Source organism: Humulus lupulus, chromosome 3 (assembly GCF_963169125.1).
Source record: "Humulus lupulus chromosome 3, drHumLupu1.1, whole genome shotgun sequence".
NCBI lineage: Eukaryota > Viridiplantae > Streptophyta > Magnoliopsida > Rosales > Cannabaceae > Humulus > Humulus lupulus.
In genome coordinates, this window is record NC_084795.1 from 98,327,796 (window position 1) to 98,344,248 (window position 16,453).

The window sequence follows — 16,453 nt, forward strand, 5'->3', positions numbered from 1 at the left end:
CTATTAATTAATTAAATTAAATGTCTCTCATATTTAATTTAATTAACCACAAAATAAAATTTAACCTAAGGTCCATTCATGGAATAAAATTCCCCATTTCGGCAAAATTAGGCATTTACCACAAAATGCCTTAAAATTTCCATTTTCTTTTAGGTATATTATTTTTGACCAAACTTTAACTTTTATGAATGTATTTTATGCCCAAAATATAATTGCCATGATTTTTCGTTTTATTTTCCGAGATTTTTACCCGATCAGGGTTTTTGTGTCGGTCCAGGACCGAAAGTCTTATCTTGACTTTTAAAATCACAAAATTCATATTTTGGCTAGCAATAACTCATGGAATACTTACAAACAAAATATAATATAATTTAAAATAATATTCTTAACCCGGGGGAAAAATCCCGACCCGAGTCGTTTAAAGGTACCCGAAAATGCAGGACGTTACACATCCCACATGAAATTTTTCAGTTCAGAATAAAATTTAGATTTGTCATGCTTAGACCAATGAGAAGGAATTTCACCAGTGACCAAATAATTCACAATGTCAGCATACCAAGGCAAAGAAGATATATGCATGAGTTGTTCATCAGGAAAAGTTTCAGTTATAGTGGTGGAGTCATTATTAGCCTCAACAACAACTCTAGACAAATGATTAGCAACAACATTTTCAGAACCTTTTTTATCTCGTATCTCTAAATCAAATTCTTGTAAAAGCAAGATCCAACGAATTAAGCGAGATTTAGCATCTTTTTTCGACAAGAGATATTTCAATGCAGCATGATCAGAATAGTCAATTATTTTAGATCCTAACAAATAGGTCCTAAATTTCTCCAATGCAAACACAACAGCAAGCAATTCTTTTTCAATTGTAGAATAATTTAATTGATCATCGTTCAAAGTTTTGCTAGCATAGTAGATTACATGAGGTAACTTGTTAATTCTTTGTCCTAGAACAGCACCAATAGCATAATCAGAAGCATCACACATTATTTCAAAAGGAATATTCCAATCAGGAGGGCGAATAATAGGTGCACTAGTCAAAAGGGATTTCAATCTTTCAAAGGCAACATGGCAATCATTATCAAAGACAAAAGCATTTTGTTTTCCCGGCAAATGACATAATGGGCGTGAAATTTTGCTAAAGTCTTTTATGAATCTTCTATAAGAACCGGCATGGCCTAAGAATGATCTAATTTCTTTTATTGTTTTAGGTGGGGGAAGTTTTGAAATAAGGTCAACTTTTGCTTTGTCAACTTCTATTCCCTCAGATGAGATTACATGACATAAAAAAATTCCTTTTTTAACCATAAAATGACATTTTTCCCAATTAAGAACTAAATTCTTTTCTTTGCAACGAATTAAAACAAGAGAAAGATGGTGCAAACAGTCATCAAAAGAATTTCCAAACACAGAAAAATCATCCATAAACACTTCAAGATTTCTTTCAACCATATCAGAAAATATTGCAATCATACATCTTTGAAAAGTTGCAGGAGCATTACAAAGACCAAAAGGCATGCGACGATATGCAAAGGTTCCAAAAGGGCAAGTAAAGGTAGTCTTTTCTTGATCTTCAGGGGCAATGGGGATTTGGTTATATTCCGAATAGCCATCAAGAAAACAATAATATGCATGGCCAGCTAAACGTTCAAGCATTTGATCAATAAAGGGTCAAGGAAAGTGGTCTTTTCTAGTAACATTATTTAGCTGTCTATAGTCTATACACACTCTCCACCCCGTTTGTACTCGAGTAGGGATTAATTCATTTTTCTCATTTTCAATAACTGTGATCCCAAACTTTTTAGGCACTACTTGGACTGGACTAACCCATTGACTATCAGAAATAGGGTAAATGATACCTACATCTAATAGTTTAAGTACTTCTTCCCTAACGACCTCTTTCATATTTGGATTTAACCTTCTTTGACATTCCCGAGAGGTTTTAGCATTTTCTTCTAGATGGATTCTATGCATGCATATGGATGGGCTAATTCCCTTGATGTCTCCAATAGTCCAACCTATGGCTTCCTTATGTTTTCTAAGGACATTTAACAATATATCTTCTTGTTCTTTATCTAAAGCAGATGCTATGATAACAGGCAAGGTTTCAGACTCTCCTAGAAAAGCATATTTTAAATTTTCTGGCAAAGGTTTAAGGTCTAACTTTGGAGACTCGGAAATTAATTGAACGTGATCTAAGGGTGAAAAGGGTTCAACTTTGGTTTTATTTAAGGGTATAGACTTTAACAAAGAATTCACATCATCATTAAAATCATCAATATGCAAGTTCATACCAATGTATTTTTCACAAAAATCAAGTAAGTCATTTCCATCATCTTCACACATACTCTCTATCATGTTAACCCCATGCACTTCCTCACACTCAACAGATTTAGCAACATTAAAAACATTTAATTCAACAGTCATGTTTCCAAAAGATAATTTCAATACACCATTACGACAGTTGATAATTGCATTAGATGTAGCTAAAAATGGTCTACCCAGAATGATGGGTATTTGAGCATGAGCATTTTCAACAGGTTGAGTGTCAAGAACAATAAAGTCCACAGGGAAATAGAATTTATCCACTTTAATTAAAACATCTTCTACAATACCTCTAGGGATTTTTACTGAACGATCGGCTAATTGAATTGTTATAGAAGTTGGTTTTAATTCTCCTGGACCAAGTTGCTTATACACAGAATAAGGCAGTAAATTCACACTAGCTCCTAAATAAAGTAAAGCTTTGTTAATAAAATGATCGTAAATGATGCATGAAATTGTTGGACAACCGGGATCTTTATATTTCACAAGGCTTTTATATTGAATTATGGAGCTAACTTGTTCAGTTAAAAACGCTTTTTTTGGAACATTTATGTTTCTTTTAACAGTGCAAAGGTCTTTTAAGAATTTATAATAGGCAGGAATTTGTTTAATGGCATCTAAGAAAGGAATGTTGATGCATACTTGTTTGAAAACTTCTAAGATGTCACTATATTGGTTGCCTTTCTTGAGTGGAATTAATCTTTGTGGAAAATGAGCTTTTGGGATGGAAGGAAGGATTTGATCATCATCTTTTGAAAGGTCATTTGTGTTGGAACTTTGAGGTTGGCTTTGGTCTTTTTCAACTTGAGGTATGTAATCGGGTTTGACAATTTGTTTTCCGGACCTAAGAGTTGAAATAGACTTAGCTTCTTCTTTATGACTAGGAGCTCCTATTTCCTATTGGCCTTTAGGATTTTGGATGGGTTGGTTAGGAAATCTTCCTTTTTCTCACTCGGTTACAGCATTAGCAAGTTGACCCAATTGTGTCTCGAGTTTGGCAATGGATTGAGACTGATTTTGTAAGATTTGTTGGGTGGATTGCATGAATTGTTGTAAGGTGTCTTCTAAGGAAGGTTTTCTTTGTGGAGGGTAAGGTTGACTTGGTTGGGCATGATTTGGATTTGGCATGTTGAATTGGTTTCCTTGATTCATTTGTGATTGGTTTTGTCTCCATGAAAAATTAGGATGGTTTCTCCAATTTGGATTGTATGTGTTGGAAAATGGGCTATCAGAAGAAGGTTTTCCATATGAATGTAAATCATTAGCCTCTTCAGAAAATGTTTCAATAAAAGAAGGACATGATTGAGCATTATGACATGAACTAGCACATAAAGAACAAACATCTTTTTTAGGTTGCACATGAGAATTCATAGATTGACTTATTACTAAGGCTTCTACTTTTCTTGCTAATTTTTCAAATGATGTTCTTAAATCACTTTCTTCTTTTATTTCATATTTTCCTTCTCTTTTCGGTGAAGGGTTGGCTCTAGACTTGGGCTCAGAATAATTCCATTGTTGTGAATTAACAGACAATTCTTCAAGAGCGTCCCAAGCCTCTTGCCCTTGCAATTTTAAAAAAAAATCGGTATGCATAGATTGAATCATTTGTCGGTTTGAAGGGGTTAAACCATCATAAAAATATTTTACAAGCCTCCATTTTTCAAAACCATGGTGGGGACATTTTAATAATAAATCTTTAAATCTTTCCCAACATTCATAAAATTCTTCGTTATCTTTTTGATAAAATTCGGAGATTTCTCTTCTTAAATTATCAGTTTTGGACATGGGGAAAAATTTAGCGAGGAATTTATTACAAAGTTGATCCCAAGTAGTTATGGTTCCAGTTGGAAGTGAGTTTAACCAAGCTTTGGCTCTATCTTTTAAAGAAAAAGGAAACAACCTAAGTTTAACCGACTCATCTGAAAATTTTTGAAAACAAAAGGTTGAGAAAATTTCCAAAAAGTCTTTTACATGCATGTACGGATCCTCTCTTTCTAAACCATAAACTGATGGTAACAATTGAATGATTGATTATTTAAGTTCAAAATGAGTGGCATTAGTAGTGGGCAAAACAAGGCATGACGGAGCATTAGATGAAATAGGAGAAAAGTATTCAAGAAGAGTTTTTTCTTGCACAACATTAGGTTCTTGTTCCATTATGCTTAAACTTTCAAAAACACTTTCAAATTCACGTAAAGACACTAATTTTTTCACCAAACGATTTTTTGAATTACGATTTCAATGATGCATACAATGTCACAAATTTCACCAAGTAACACAAACAATCACAAGAAAACAAATTTCTGATGTGGAAGATCAGTTAGAACCGCAACCACAGAGCATACTTATAACAAGAAGAGATTATAATATTTATATATATATATTGTTATGATTTTTATGATTTTTTTTTTAATTTTTAATTTTTTTTTTTTGTTTAACTTGTTCCCATGCCTATTTGATTCCACTTACTCATAACTTAATAACAACTCCCCGAGGTTAATTAATAAGCGTGGATGGGAACTTTGCCAAATTTACTTTAAGCAAAAATTGCTTATGTTGAAAGAACAAGCTTTGTTTTTTAATTTTTTTTTCAAGTATTTTCTTAAACAATAAAATTACAACTAACTAAATGCGATAATTAAGAAAAAAAAATGACAATAGCAATAGTAAATAGTTATATAAAAATTAGGAGGCACTAATGCCATCAACTAAATGATCAACAAAAAAATAAAAGCAAGGAGGCACTAATGCCATCAACCAACACTAATAATAATAATGATAATAATAATAAAACTTAGGAGGCACTAATGCCATCAACTAAGATAATAAACAAAAAATAAAAGCTAGGAGGCACTAATGCCATCACTAGAGGAGATAGATTGTTCAAGTATGTAGGAGGCAAAAAATGCACTAAACTATCAAGTATGTAGGAGGCACAAATGCACTCAACTAAAAAACATAAAAAGTAAAAAAGAAAAAGGATTAGGAGGCACAAATGCACTCAACTAATAAGTATGTAGGAGGCACTAAATGCCATCAACTACCAAGAAATATATATAATATAATATATAACAATATAAATAAATATATGTATAACTTTCTTTTTTTTTCGATTTTTACTCTTTTTTTCAATATTTTTTATAGATATATAGATATATTTTTTTACTTTACTTTTTTTTTTAAGAAGATAGTGCAAATAAAAATAAAATAACTAGTAGAAGAATGTTATTTACCTTGTTGAAAGATCGTTTATTTCTTGCAACTCCCCGGCAACGGCGCCAAAAACTTGTTGAACCCAAAAGAGGATGTTTTAATATTTATACTCGCAAGTGCACGAATCGTTTCGGAATATAATGTTCATGTAAGTACGAGGTCGAACCCATGGGAGTTGACTAACATCAAAATAAACTATTTCAAACAAAGCAAGAAGATTCTAACCTAGTTCCAAATATTTGATGAGATTTTGTTTTAGAAAAATTAAAGACAAGTAATAAAAAGATTTAAGATTAAATAGAAAAATAGTTTTCAAATGAGATATGTAAAATAAGATTATTAAGATATTAGAATCCACAAAATGCAAGTTCAATAGTATTTATAAGTATATTGATTCCCAAGTTTAGATATAGTTGAAATAAATCACACTATATTTTTTTTTTCACAATACATTTTCTATTCAAGCACAAGTTACTTTCAAAAAGGTAGGATTTTTCTTCACTTATATAAGATATAATTTCTAAGCATTAGTTGTGTTACAACCTAATGAAACTACAAAAAATCAAAGAGATTATGTTTAGGCAAAATATGATACTTATGCTCTAAGAATTAGATGTGAACAATTTAATGAAAAACATTTAATCAAAGAATATCATATTTTTGCATAATGAAGAACTAAGTGTAATATGCTTTAACAATCAATAATAGATGAAAAATGCATATCTTTGATAGAAAAATCCATAAACAATGTTGCACAAATGGGAAATCAACATACAACAAAAAATACTATCTAGTTACATTTTGCTTCATCATCATCTTAATAATCTTGAAAAAGATTAGAAGCTCATAACTAGATTGAAATAAAAATTACAAAATAACATACTTGACATGCTCTTCAAAAGATGAAAATGGTAGAGAGAAAATAGTGAAAAGAAGAGAGAAAAATATGAAGTGTAGAAGAGGTTGAAAAGATGAAGAAGAGCCCCCCAAATGGTCTTACAAGACTCTATTTATAGGCAAAATATGGAGATTAAATTAATAAAATTAAAATAAATAAATTGATTAATTTAATTGTGTTGGGAAGTGGTAGGATAAAAAGAGTAAGTGTAAGGGTATTGGAAAGATGAAATGTTTGGTTGGATGGAAGATTAGTGAAAATCTAGGGTAAAAAACTGAATTAGGAATTTTTATTTAGGTAAGAAAAATAGGGAAGAGTGAATTGATATTTGAGTGAAAAGAAAAAAAAAATATTGGGAAGAAAAATATGATTTTTGGCATTTTGGTGGCTGTGTTGGCAGCTTGGCTGTCTTGGGGCGGTTTGTGCCATGGAGCTTCTGACGGGCTGGGCTTTTGCTGGAGTGAAGCTCAGTTGGAGACTTTGTGAAGCTGGCAGGTGGCTGAATTGGGCCAAATAGCTTATGGTTGTTGGAAGCTTCTGGTGGGCCGAATGCAGTAGGAGGTGGCGGCCCAGATGGCTGGGGGAGAGCTGAGCTTGATCAGTGGGCCTGGAGCTTGGTGGGCTGAAGAATCCGAGCTCGTGTGGCTGGAAGGAGCAGCTGGTGATAGGCAGGTGTGAGGACTTGCTGAAGTTGGCTGCTGTGGGGAGCTTCAGGTTGGCAAGTGGGCAGCTAGCGGCAGCTGGGAAAGCTGAACGTGGGCCTGCTGGATCCGTGGGCTTTGGGTGGAGCAGGCTGGGCAGGCGGGCCAGAGGACGGGCTGGGCCAGGGGGGCTGGTGGTGCTTGGTTGGCTGAAAGTGTTTCAAAAATGCCACTTTTTCCTTCTCTTTTTTAGCTTTCTATCCTTGTCTTCACTCTTTCTTGGCTCTTCAAGAACCAAAAATAAAACCATTTCCTACAAAACAAATATAAATTAAGTCATGATAAAATATTTTCACTTGTAAATAATTCATATAAATTCTTTGAAAATATTAATTATAACTTAATTTAACATTTAAGTTCAACAATACCCATTTATTTATTTATATATAAAAAATATATATAATATTTTACAACAAAATAATTATAAAAATACATAAAAATCTATAAAAATTAAAATGAAGCTAATAAATTCAAAAAGTAATTAAAACTTAATAATTTAATTAAAACCTTAAGAACTAAATCATTTTTAGCTTAAAAAATGTGGTAAAATAACTCTAATTTCTAGAATTATCACACCTCCCACTCGTTCTTGAGGAATAAATACTTTAACCTCGCAAGGAGGCAATAAAAGTTTGGCAGAAGTTGGAATGGGGCGAGCTTCACGTAGTTCAGGAAGTCCACAAAGTACTGATCCAGTTTGAGGAAGGCACCTGCCTTCAGGTGCTCATCACTCCATGCCCCAAAGCCATCCTCCAACGGGGCACAGGTCTGCTCACCTCCCAATGGAGGTCGATCATATAAGTTAGGGTTCATCTCGATCCCGTTTCTTAGCATTATTTTAATTACATTGGGTTTAGAAGTAATTTGAGACATGATCCTCACGGTCTTGAAGAAACTGTCAGGTCCTACCTCGATCTCCTTCTCCACCACTAGACCAAAGTGGAGGATAGAGGTCTTATGGGGGGGGGGGGGGGGGGGGGGGGCTGCTTTTCCTTGTGTCGAGAAGAGAAGCCTGACACGGTCTTTCTCTTTTGAGAGGCCATGACGATTGTTTTAGTTCTCCTAATTACAAAATGACTCATTAGAGGCGACCTACGGATGTAACCTAGTTCTCAATAACAAAATAAATGGCAACCTAAAATTCTAAGACTTCACTACTTGGCTTTACTACTCGACCTAAAGAATCTACGGGTTAAGTTCAGGCTTAATACCCTAATGCGTTGTCCCACGCGCGTCCCTAAATCATGCGCCCTAATCTAGGGAAGGTGCTAAAACTTTTGGATTTGTGTGTCAGACATGGTGGTTTCGAAAATTTGTTTAATGCAAAACCACCCTAGTATCGTGTCCCTTAAGCTACATGAATTTGAGCCTAAACCCTTCACCTTGCAGACTACAAGACTCGTACACTGAACCTCTAAACCCAGAAAAAACCCAGAAAATTACCTCTTTTTATGCACTTAACTTAACTGTTTATAGTCATGTTTGTTTTGGCCTAGTATAACCCAAACTGAACCCATATAGAACCAAAATAAGGAAAATAACACTAGAAAATTTCATAAACTTGTCAAAAAAAAAAAGAGTAAAAAGAGATTTAAACCAAAGTAAAGATGTACTTATGGATTGGTTCTTGATCGAGGTTGTAAAAGGACGAAGAATGATGAAGATTGTAGAAAATATGGGAGGTAACCATTGGAGGGATTTTTTAGAGGGAAGAAACTTAAAAGGGTTTCTGATAATTCTTGGAGAAAAGTAACAAAGGAAAATTCAAATGCAAAGGTTGTGAATGTTAGGCCTTGTTCTCCTATTTATAAGTAAAACTTGGGGATAAATCTGAGCCGCACGATTAAAGCAGGTAGAGATCCAAGGGTCAAAATTGAATAAACCAAATGGCAGCAAAAGGTTGACAAGAAAACGGTCACAGTAATTGAAACCCGAACAAACGCCTATAACAAGGAAAGACGTGTCTGATACTCGAGTGAGTGGCACGTTTTCTCACGACAAAAGTGAAAAAGGCCCTATTGTGCATGTCATAAGTGATGTCATGCATGAGCAAGGACTTGTAGTGGGAAACGTTGTACCCTGAAAACATGAGCTCAACTATCTTGATCGGGGTATAGCTGGCACGTAATAAGTAAAGAATGAAAGACTTCAAATATGTTTCATTAACTTCAGACCAAACAGCTCAAGGTTGTGTCATTGAGTCCGGGACAACCCAAGAACCTTCAAATCGTTTGAAATGTTGATGACAAGAGATTGAAGTATGCCGTGTCCAAATTTCCCTCATCGAGCCTGAGCATTATCAAAGTCAATCCATCCTGCTCTAATTATATCCAGTTCAAGAGTGACATCTAGCTCAAGGCGGTTCAAAGATGCACGTATGGAAGAATCCCTACAGACTTAGATGCCCAATATGCACATTAAAAGCATATGAACGTTATATACATTTATTAAATGATGTAAATGGCAATAGGCTTAATTAGGGTATTTACGTATCCATTAATTTTGGAAGTCACCCAATATTGTATGTTACTATTTATTGTACGGTTACCAAATATTGTCATTATAATTCTCTATAAATATTAGGGGAATTGACAGTAAAATGGACCGACATCTTGTACGCCAAAACTATGCTGAAATTATCATAAACAATTTCTTCAAGAGTTCCTAGGGAAGAATAAGACTGACTTATGGACTAGTTCGATTTTAACCACTGAACCATGTTAAAATCTTGTGAGTTTAAATTTTTGGTTTATGAACAAGTGTAATCTCTCTAATCGAGTTGCATAATCCCCTATTGGCGAAAAACCTCATCAATAGGCTAGTTCTTCGATTAACTGATCGCGTTGCCTCTCAATGGCATTGACACTGATAAGCTTCCGCTCCGCTTCTGTAAGTTTCTTTTTTCAAAGTGCCCTTTTCATTGAGCACGGTGGACACACTTGAGAGCTGCCCTTGCAAATTGGCAAGCTCATTTTTATTAGAAACAAGCTCCTCTTTTGATTTCTTATGTGAAGCTTCAGCAGACTTCAAGTCTTCTTTAAGTTTATTCTGTACTCCCCAAACAACTTGCAGTTCTGCCTCGATACACCTTGTTTGATCTAGGACACCTGCTGCAAGAAACCTCATCCATACAAAGGGAAATTACCTAGAGGATAATATCACAGAGATCATGTAAAAGTTCTTAGAGAGGAATGTCATGCATAACAGATAATAGATGACAAGTGATCATGTGTCACTTCTTAAGACAATAATCACAACCTCGCTAAGGAATTCAGCAAATGGAGAATGAAGCAGTGAAGAGCTGCTTTTGCCAATTTTAGTACTAGTGGGCTTTACAGGTGCAGAAGCTATTAACCCAACAATTATGGTTAAAACCAATTCAGTTTCTAAATTTGTTACAAGGGGTGCACGAGTAATGATAGATGGTAATGTGCTGACACCAATGACAGCATCTTCGAGGATGAAATTTCGATAAGGATGGCATAGTTGTAACATTCTGAATTTACTATTAAGGCTAAGTTCCTAGGTTACTGTGCCAGGAGGGCATAATCATGTTTATATGTGTAATTATGCAGTATAAATGACTTATATGGTAATGTGAATATATAAGCATGTTTAGGTGAATTAAATATGCATGTGGGCCCATTCTGGTTATTAAGGGCATGTTTGCAATTTTGGCTCATTCAGCGCATAAATGTAATTATGTGTGTGTTATGAGTGAGACCCCAGTGTTATGGGGATATATTTGAGATGTGTGGTCTGAGGCGATCCTAGTGAGCGAATTAGCGAAATAGTCACAACGGGGTCAATACCCGACTAGGGGTGAGCCTAGGGGTATTTTGGGAAGGTAGTATGTATTTGAGGTTGATCGGGTAACAGGTAATTATTTAGTGATTATTTGGGTATGTCGGGATTAATTGGGAATTTATAGTGCTACTCGAGGTTTAGCAGGAAAATAGTGGCAAAAGACGATATTTCCCTTGGGGCATTAAAGGGTAAGTTTTGGACCTAAGGGAGTTTTGGTCTTTTGCTAGATTTTGGTTGGCCTTCGTTGAGGCTAGAAGCCTTGAGAACAATCAGAAAACAAAGAAGATAAGACACACACTCTCTCTCCCACGTTTTACTCTCTCTCGCTCTCATAGAGGAAGCTTTGGAAGATTGGAAGAGAAGGACACTTAATCTTTGAATTTTGTGGCAAGGATTGCTAGGGAAATAGAAGCTCAGTGGGCTGGGAACTTCTAAACATAAGGGAGCTACTAGGATCATTCTGAATAGAGGAAACTGGAAGTTTCAAGTTCTGAGTTTTTGTTTAAGCTTTCAAGTTTTTAAAGTTTTCTGAATTCTTGGTTTCTATGAGGTTTTAGGTTGAGTTTTTATTGTTTATGCTGCTCTAAGTTTAATATTGAGGTATTGGGATTCAATTGTGGTTGTGGTTCACGTTTGGGATAGATTTTGATAAGTTTGGCTTGAGGAAAATGCTGGTAAAATGTTGGAATTTCTGGGTTCGCGGGGTCGTGTCGTGTCACGGGCCGGCTATTTGGGTACTCCAACTAGACGGAACGTGCGGCACTTGCAGACTCTTCAAGCTAGCAAGTCAGCCTATAACACACACCTACAGGCAAACAAACTCAGCGGTTAGCCACATACACATCTCGGAAATGCAACGGGCAATAACAAAGTATGAGCAAGCACAAAGCAAGTCATTCCGAGGAACGTCCACAAAACACAAAGCACACAACAAGGCAAGTGGCACGCAATGGCCCAACGAAGATAACAAACAAGTAACACATAAGCAACAAGGAAGCACATAGGGGCAAGTATGGATAAATGTTGTTTCATTAATATATAGCCTTGATAGGGCAAGCGGGTACACAGCTTTGGCCCCTATCTGCTGATGGCCATGGTGCTTCCCTAAGTCACCAGGTCACCTCCCCGTAAGGAGCCTTCTAGGGAAATAAAGTCTTCCCAGGAACATATATGATTTTTGTCTGGGAGACATATGCAATATTAAAAAACTGCCACTACCCTATCCCATGAGGTTGCTTGGTGCAAGACTTGACTAATGATCAAGCACCAGGCATGCTCATTTACAAAATGGCCCCATGTGGGTGTGCCAAAGGGGCAGCACGCCACACTCTCCCCCACTCAATCCTTCGGCGTCCTCGACGAAGTAGCTTGTAGATCTTCAATCTTATGCGTGAGCTTCTTCAAGTCTTCCGCCCTCTCCCAGCTGATCTCGTCATCTGCGAGCCCCTTCCATTTTACCAGATACTCTTTATGCTTTTTACAGTCAGTGGTGACCGTCCTTTCCGCTAGGATTTCTTCAGGTTGACGCTTGCTCCTTGGCTGAACGATGACTCCTCCTCTGGTTGACTGGTTGTGCTCTGGATTTGCTGGATCTTCATGATACGGCTTCAAGTTGTTGACGTGAAGGACCGGGTGTATCTTCATCCAAGCTGGTAGGTCGACTTTGTAGGAAGTTAGGCCAACTTTTGAGATGATTGAGACTAGACCCTCATACTTGTGAATGAGTCTGATGTATTTGTCCCCTTGGAATCTCAACTGTTCTGGCCTCAGCTTGATTAACACTAAGTCACCTGCTTTGAACTCCAGTGGTCTGCGCTTCTGATCTGCCCACTTCTTCATTCTTCTTGATGCTTTTTCTAAATAAGCTTGGACAATCTCTGTCGTTTTCTTCCAGTCTTTTGTGAAGTGAAAGGCTCGCGGGTTCCGACCGCGATATTCGTCCACTGTGTGGGGTAACAGTGGTTGCTGTCCATTAACAATTTCAAAAGGGCTCTTATTCAATGAAGAACCCTTTTGAGAGTTGAAGCAAAATTGAGCTACATCGAGTAGTTGCGGCCAATTCTTCTGATTGGCATTGACAAAGTGGCGCAAGTACTCCTCCAACATCCCGTTGAATCTTTCTGTCTACCCATCTGTCTGCGGATGGTAGCTCGAGGAAATGTTCAGTTGTGACCCCAAGAGATTGAATAGTTCGGACCAAAAGGTCCCAGTGAATCTTCCATCTCGGTCACTAACGATGTTCTGGGGCACTCCCCAATATTTGACAATATGCTTGAAAAATTTTCTGGCTGTCTCTTCTGCCAAACAGTACTTCGACACTGGGATGAATGTTGCGTACTTCGAGAATCTTTCCACGACCACCAAGATCGCACTTAAATCCCCTGTCTTCGGAAGACTAGTGATAAAGTCAAGCGACACACTTTCCCATGGTCAGCTTGGGACTCGCAAGGGCTCCAACAATCCAAGTGTCTTGTTCCTATCAACCTTGTCTTGCTGGCAGATGAGACAGGTCTTGGTGTACTCCACTACATCATCTCGCATTTGTGGCCAGTAGTACCCCTGCTTCAAGAGTGTGTGGGTTCTCTGCCACCCTGGATGACCTGCCCACAGGGTGTCATGACACTCGCTTAGTAATGTCCTTCGCAAATCTCCAGCTTTCAGAAGATACAAGCGCCCCCCTTTAGCCCACAGAAGATCATCCTCCACCCAGAACTGGCGAGTCTTGCCTTCTTTTACGAGCTTCAGGATGGTCCTGACAACCGGGTCTTTCTCCAGGTTTTCTTTGATGCGCTCCTTGAGTGGAGTGTTCACCACGCTAGCCGATAGACTAGCCAAGATCTTTAGAGTCGCCAACTCCACTTTGCGACTCAAGGCGTCAGCTGCCTGGTTCAAGCGTCCTGCCCTATGCTCAAAATGGAAGTCGAATTCCACCACGAACTCTTGCCATCGAGCTTGCTTAGGGGTCAGTTTCGGCTGAGTAAGGAAATGACTAACAGCGGCATTATTCGTCTTCACTACAAACTTTGACCCCAGCAAGTAATGCCTCCACACTCGCAAGCAATGTATAACTGCGAGGAGCTCCTTCTCCTGGGCAGTATACCTCCTCTCAGCTTCAGACAGCTTGCGGCTCTCATATGCGACCGGGTGGTCTTCTTGTACTAGTACCCCTCCCAGAGCATAATCGGACGCATCTGTCTGTACTTTGAAGGGCTTGCTAATAGTTGGCAAGGCAAGAACAGGATCCTTCATCATGGCTTCCTTCAAACTCCTGAATGCTTCAGCACACTTGTTAGTCTACGCCCAAATCACACCCTTTTTCAGAAGCTCGGTCAAGGGTGTCGCCCTTCTTGAGTAGCCGTCCACAAATCATCTATAGTAGTTGGCTAGGCCCAAGAAGGAGCGGAGCTCTTTTACATTGGTGGGGGCTTTCCATTCTTGGATTGCCCTCACCTTATCTAGATCAATATGAATTCGTCCACGTTCCACCACGTGGCCTAAGAACTTTATGCTCTCCTGTGCAAACGAGCATTTCTCGCGCTTCACATATAGCTGGTTCTCTCTCAACTTCTGAAACACTTGAGCCAAGTGTTCTTGATGCTCTTCAATCATGGTGCTATAAACCACGATATCATCCAAGTACAACACAACGAACTTATCTAGATACTCGTGGAATACTTGGTTCATCAGTGTATAGAAAGTAGCTGGTGCATTTGTCAACCCAAACGGCATTACTCGAAACTCAAATGCTCTGTAATGAGTAACACACGTTGTTTTTGGTTCATCCCCATCTGCAATCCTCACCTGATAGTAGCCCGATCTCAAGTCCAACTTTGTGAAGTATTTGGCTCCACTTAGCTGGTCGAACAAATTAGTAGGGATGGGGTAGGTGTTGCAAACTGTCACCATGTTGAGAGCCCTATAGTCGATGCACAGTCTCAAGCTCCCATCGTGCTTCTTCTGGAATAGCACAAGGGCGCCAAATGGCGCCTTCGACGTCCTGATGAAGCCTGCCTCCAATAACTCTTTTAATTGCTTCCTCAATTCTTCTAGCTCACGGGGTGCCATTCTGTATGGCGCTTCTGTTGGAGGTTTCGCTCAGGGCACCATCTCCATCTGGTGATCAATCCCCCTCTTTGGTGGCAAGGCTTTGGGGAGTTTATCTGGCATCACGTCCCCATACACCCTTAAGACCCTCGTAATTTCTAGTGGAACAATTTCTTCCACTACTTCCTCGAACACGGTGGGTACAGCTACATAAGTGGGCTCCTGCTTCTTCACACCCTTCTTGAACTGTAAAGCTGATAGAAGCTTCATACCAGGGGGTGGTTTCACCTTTGCAGGCACCATTGAAGGAGTCTCTCCCATTATGAGTAAGCTTCCAGTGGCAGGAATTGGAATGGTACCTTTCTCGGTTAGAAAGTCCATTCCCAAAACTACATCGAAGTCATCCATATGGATGACCACCAAGTCAGTCTGCCCCTCCCACGTGTCGATTCTCACTTTTACCCCTTTAGCCACGCCAGTTGTGGCTAAGGCCTTGGAGTTGACCGCTTTCATGCGGCCTGCATCTTTCTCCAGCTTCAGTCCCAGTCGCTTTGCTTCAAGTTCAGAGATGAAGTTGTGGGTGGTGCCAGTATCAATCATCACGCTTTTGGCAGGCTTGTCATTGATAGTGGCATCCACGAACACTAGCCCTTTCCCTAGGATCTTCTTCGCTTTCTCGCCATATTTCTTGAGAGCATTCAATAGGCGGATAGCGCCAATGTGCGCGTACTCTTCGTCTTCCTCTTCTCCTTTGCCCTGTTGTTCTTGGCCAATGAGGGCATTCAGCTTGCCCTTGTAAGGGCAAACTGCCGACTTATGTGGGCCTTTGCAAAGCCAACAAGCTAGCGGCTTCCTCCCTGCAGCAGCATCTGTCCCACTGGAAGAATTGGACTCAGCTGTCCTCTTCTCTCCCCCACTCTTACCCTGCCAGGACTTCCCAGACTTCTTACTCCCAGCGCTACTTGAGTTGGTTGGAGGAGTAGCCCTTTTCGGCAGGCTACTCTCCGGAGTGTAATCTGTTAAGAGTTCAGTAGCAGCTTGAGCGGTGGCCAGATCAGACACACGCTGTCTTTGAAGTTCTTATTTGGCCCACGGTTTCAATCCCTCGAGGAAGCAGAAAAGCCTGTCTACTTCGGACATGACCTTTATATTGAGCATCAGTCCCAAAAATCTCTTTACATATTCTCGGACTGTCCCGACTTGTTTGAGCTCTCTTAACTGGCGACGAGCTATGTAAGCGACATTTTCTAGCAGAAATTGCGTCTTTAATTCTCTCTTCAGGTCTGCCCAAGATGTGATGGTGCACCTGCCATTCTCTATGTCATCATACTTGGTCCTCCACCACACCTTGGCATCCCCAGACAAATACATGGTAGCCATGGCGACCTTTCCGTCTTCCGAATCGGCCTGCACGGCTCTAAAATAATGTTCCATGTCGAAGAGGAAATTCTCCAAATCCTTT

At 38.7% G+C, this 16,453-nt stretch overlaps 1 non-coding gene across 1 annotated transcript; it reads left to right on the forward strand.

Moving 5' to 3' along the window:
- Nucleotides 1-3,991: 3,991 nt before the first annotated feature.
- LOC133828039 (small nucleolar RNA R71) lies at nucleotides 3,992-4,098 on the forward strand. The gene has a single exon (XR_009890685.1). It is a non-coding gene; the product is annotated as a small nucleolar RNA R71 (small nucleolar RNA).
- Nucleotides 4,099-16,453: the final 12,355 nt, after the last annotated feature.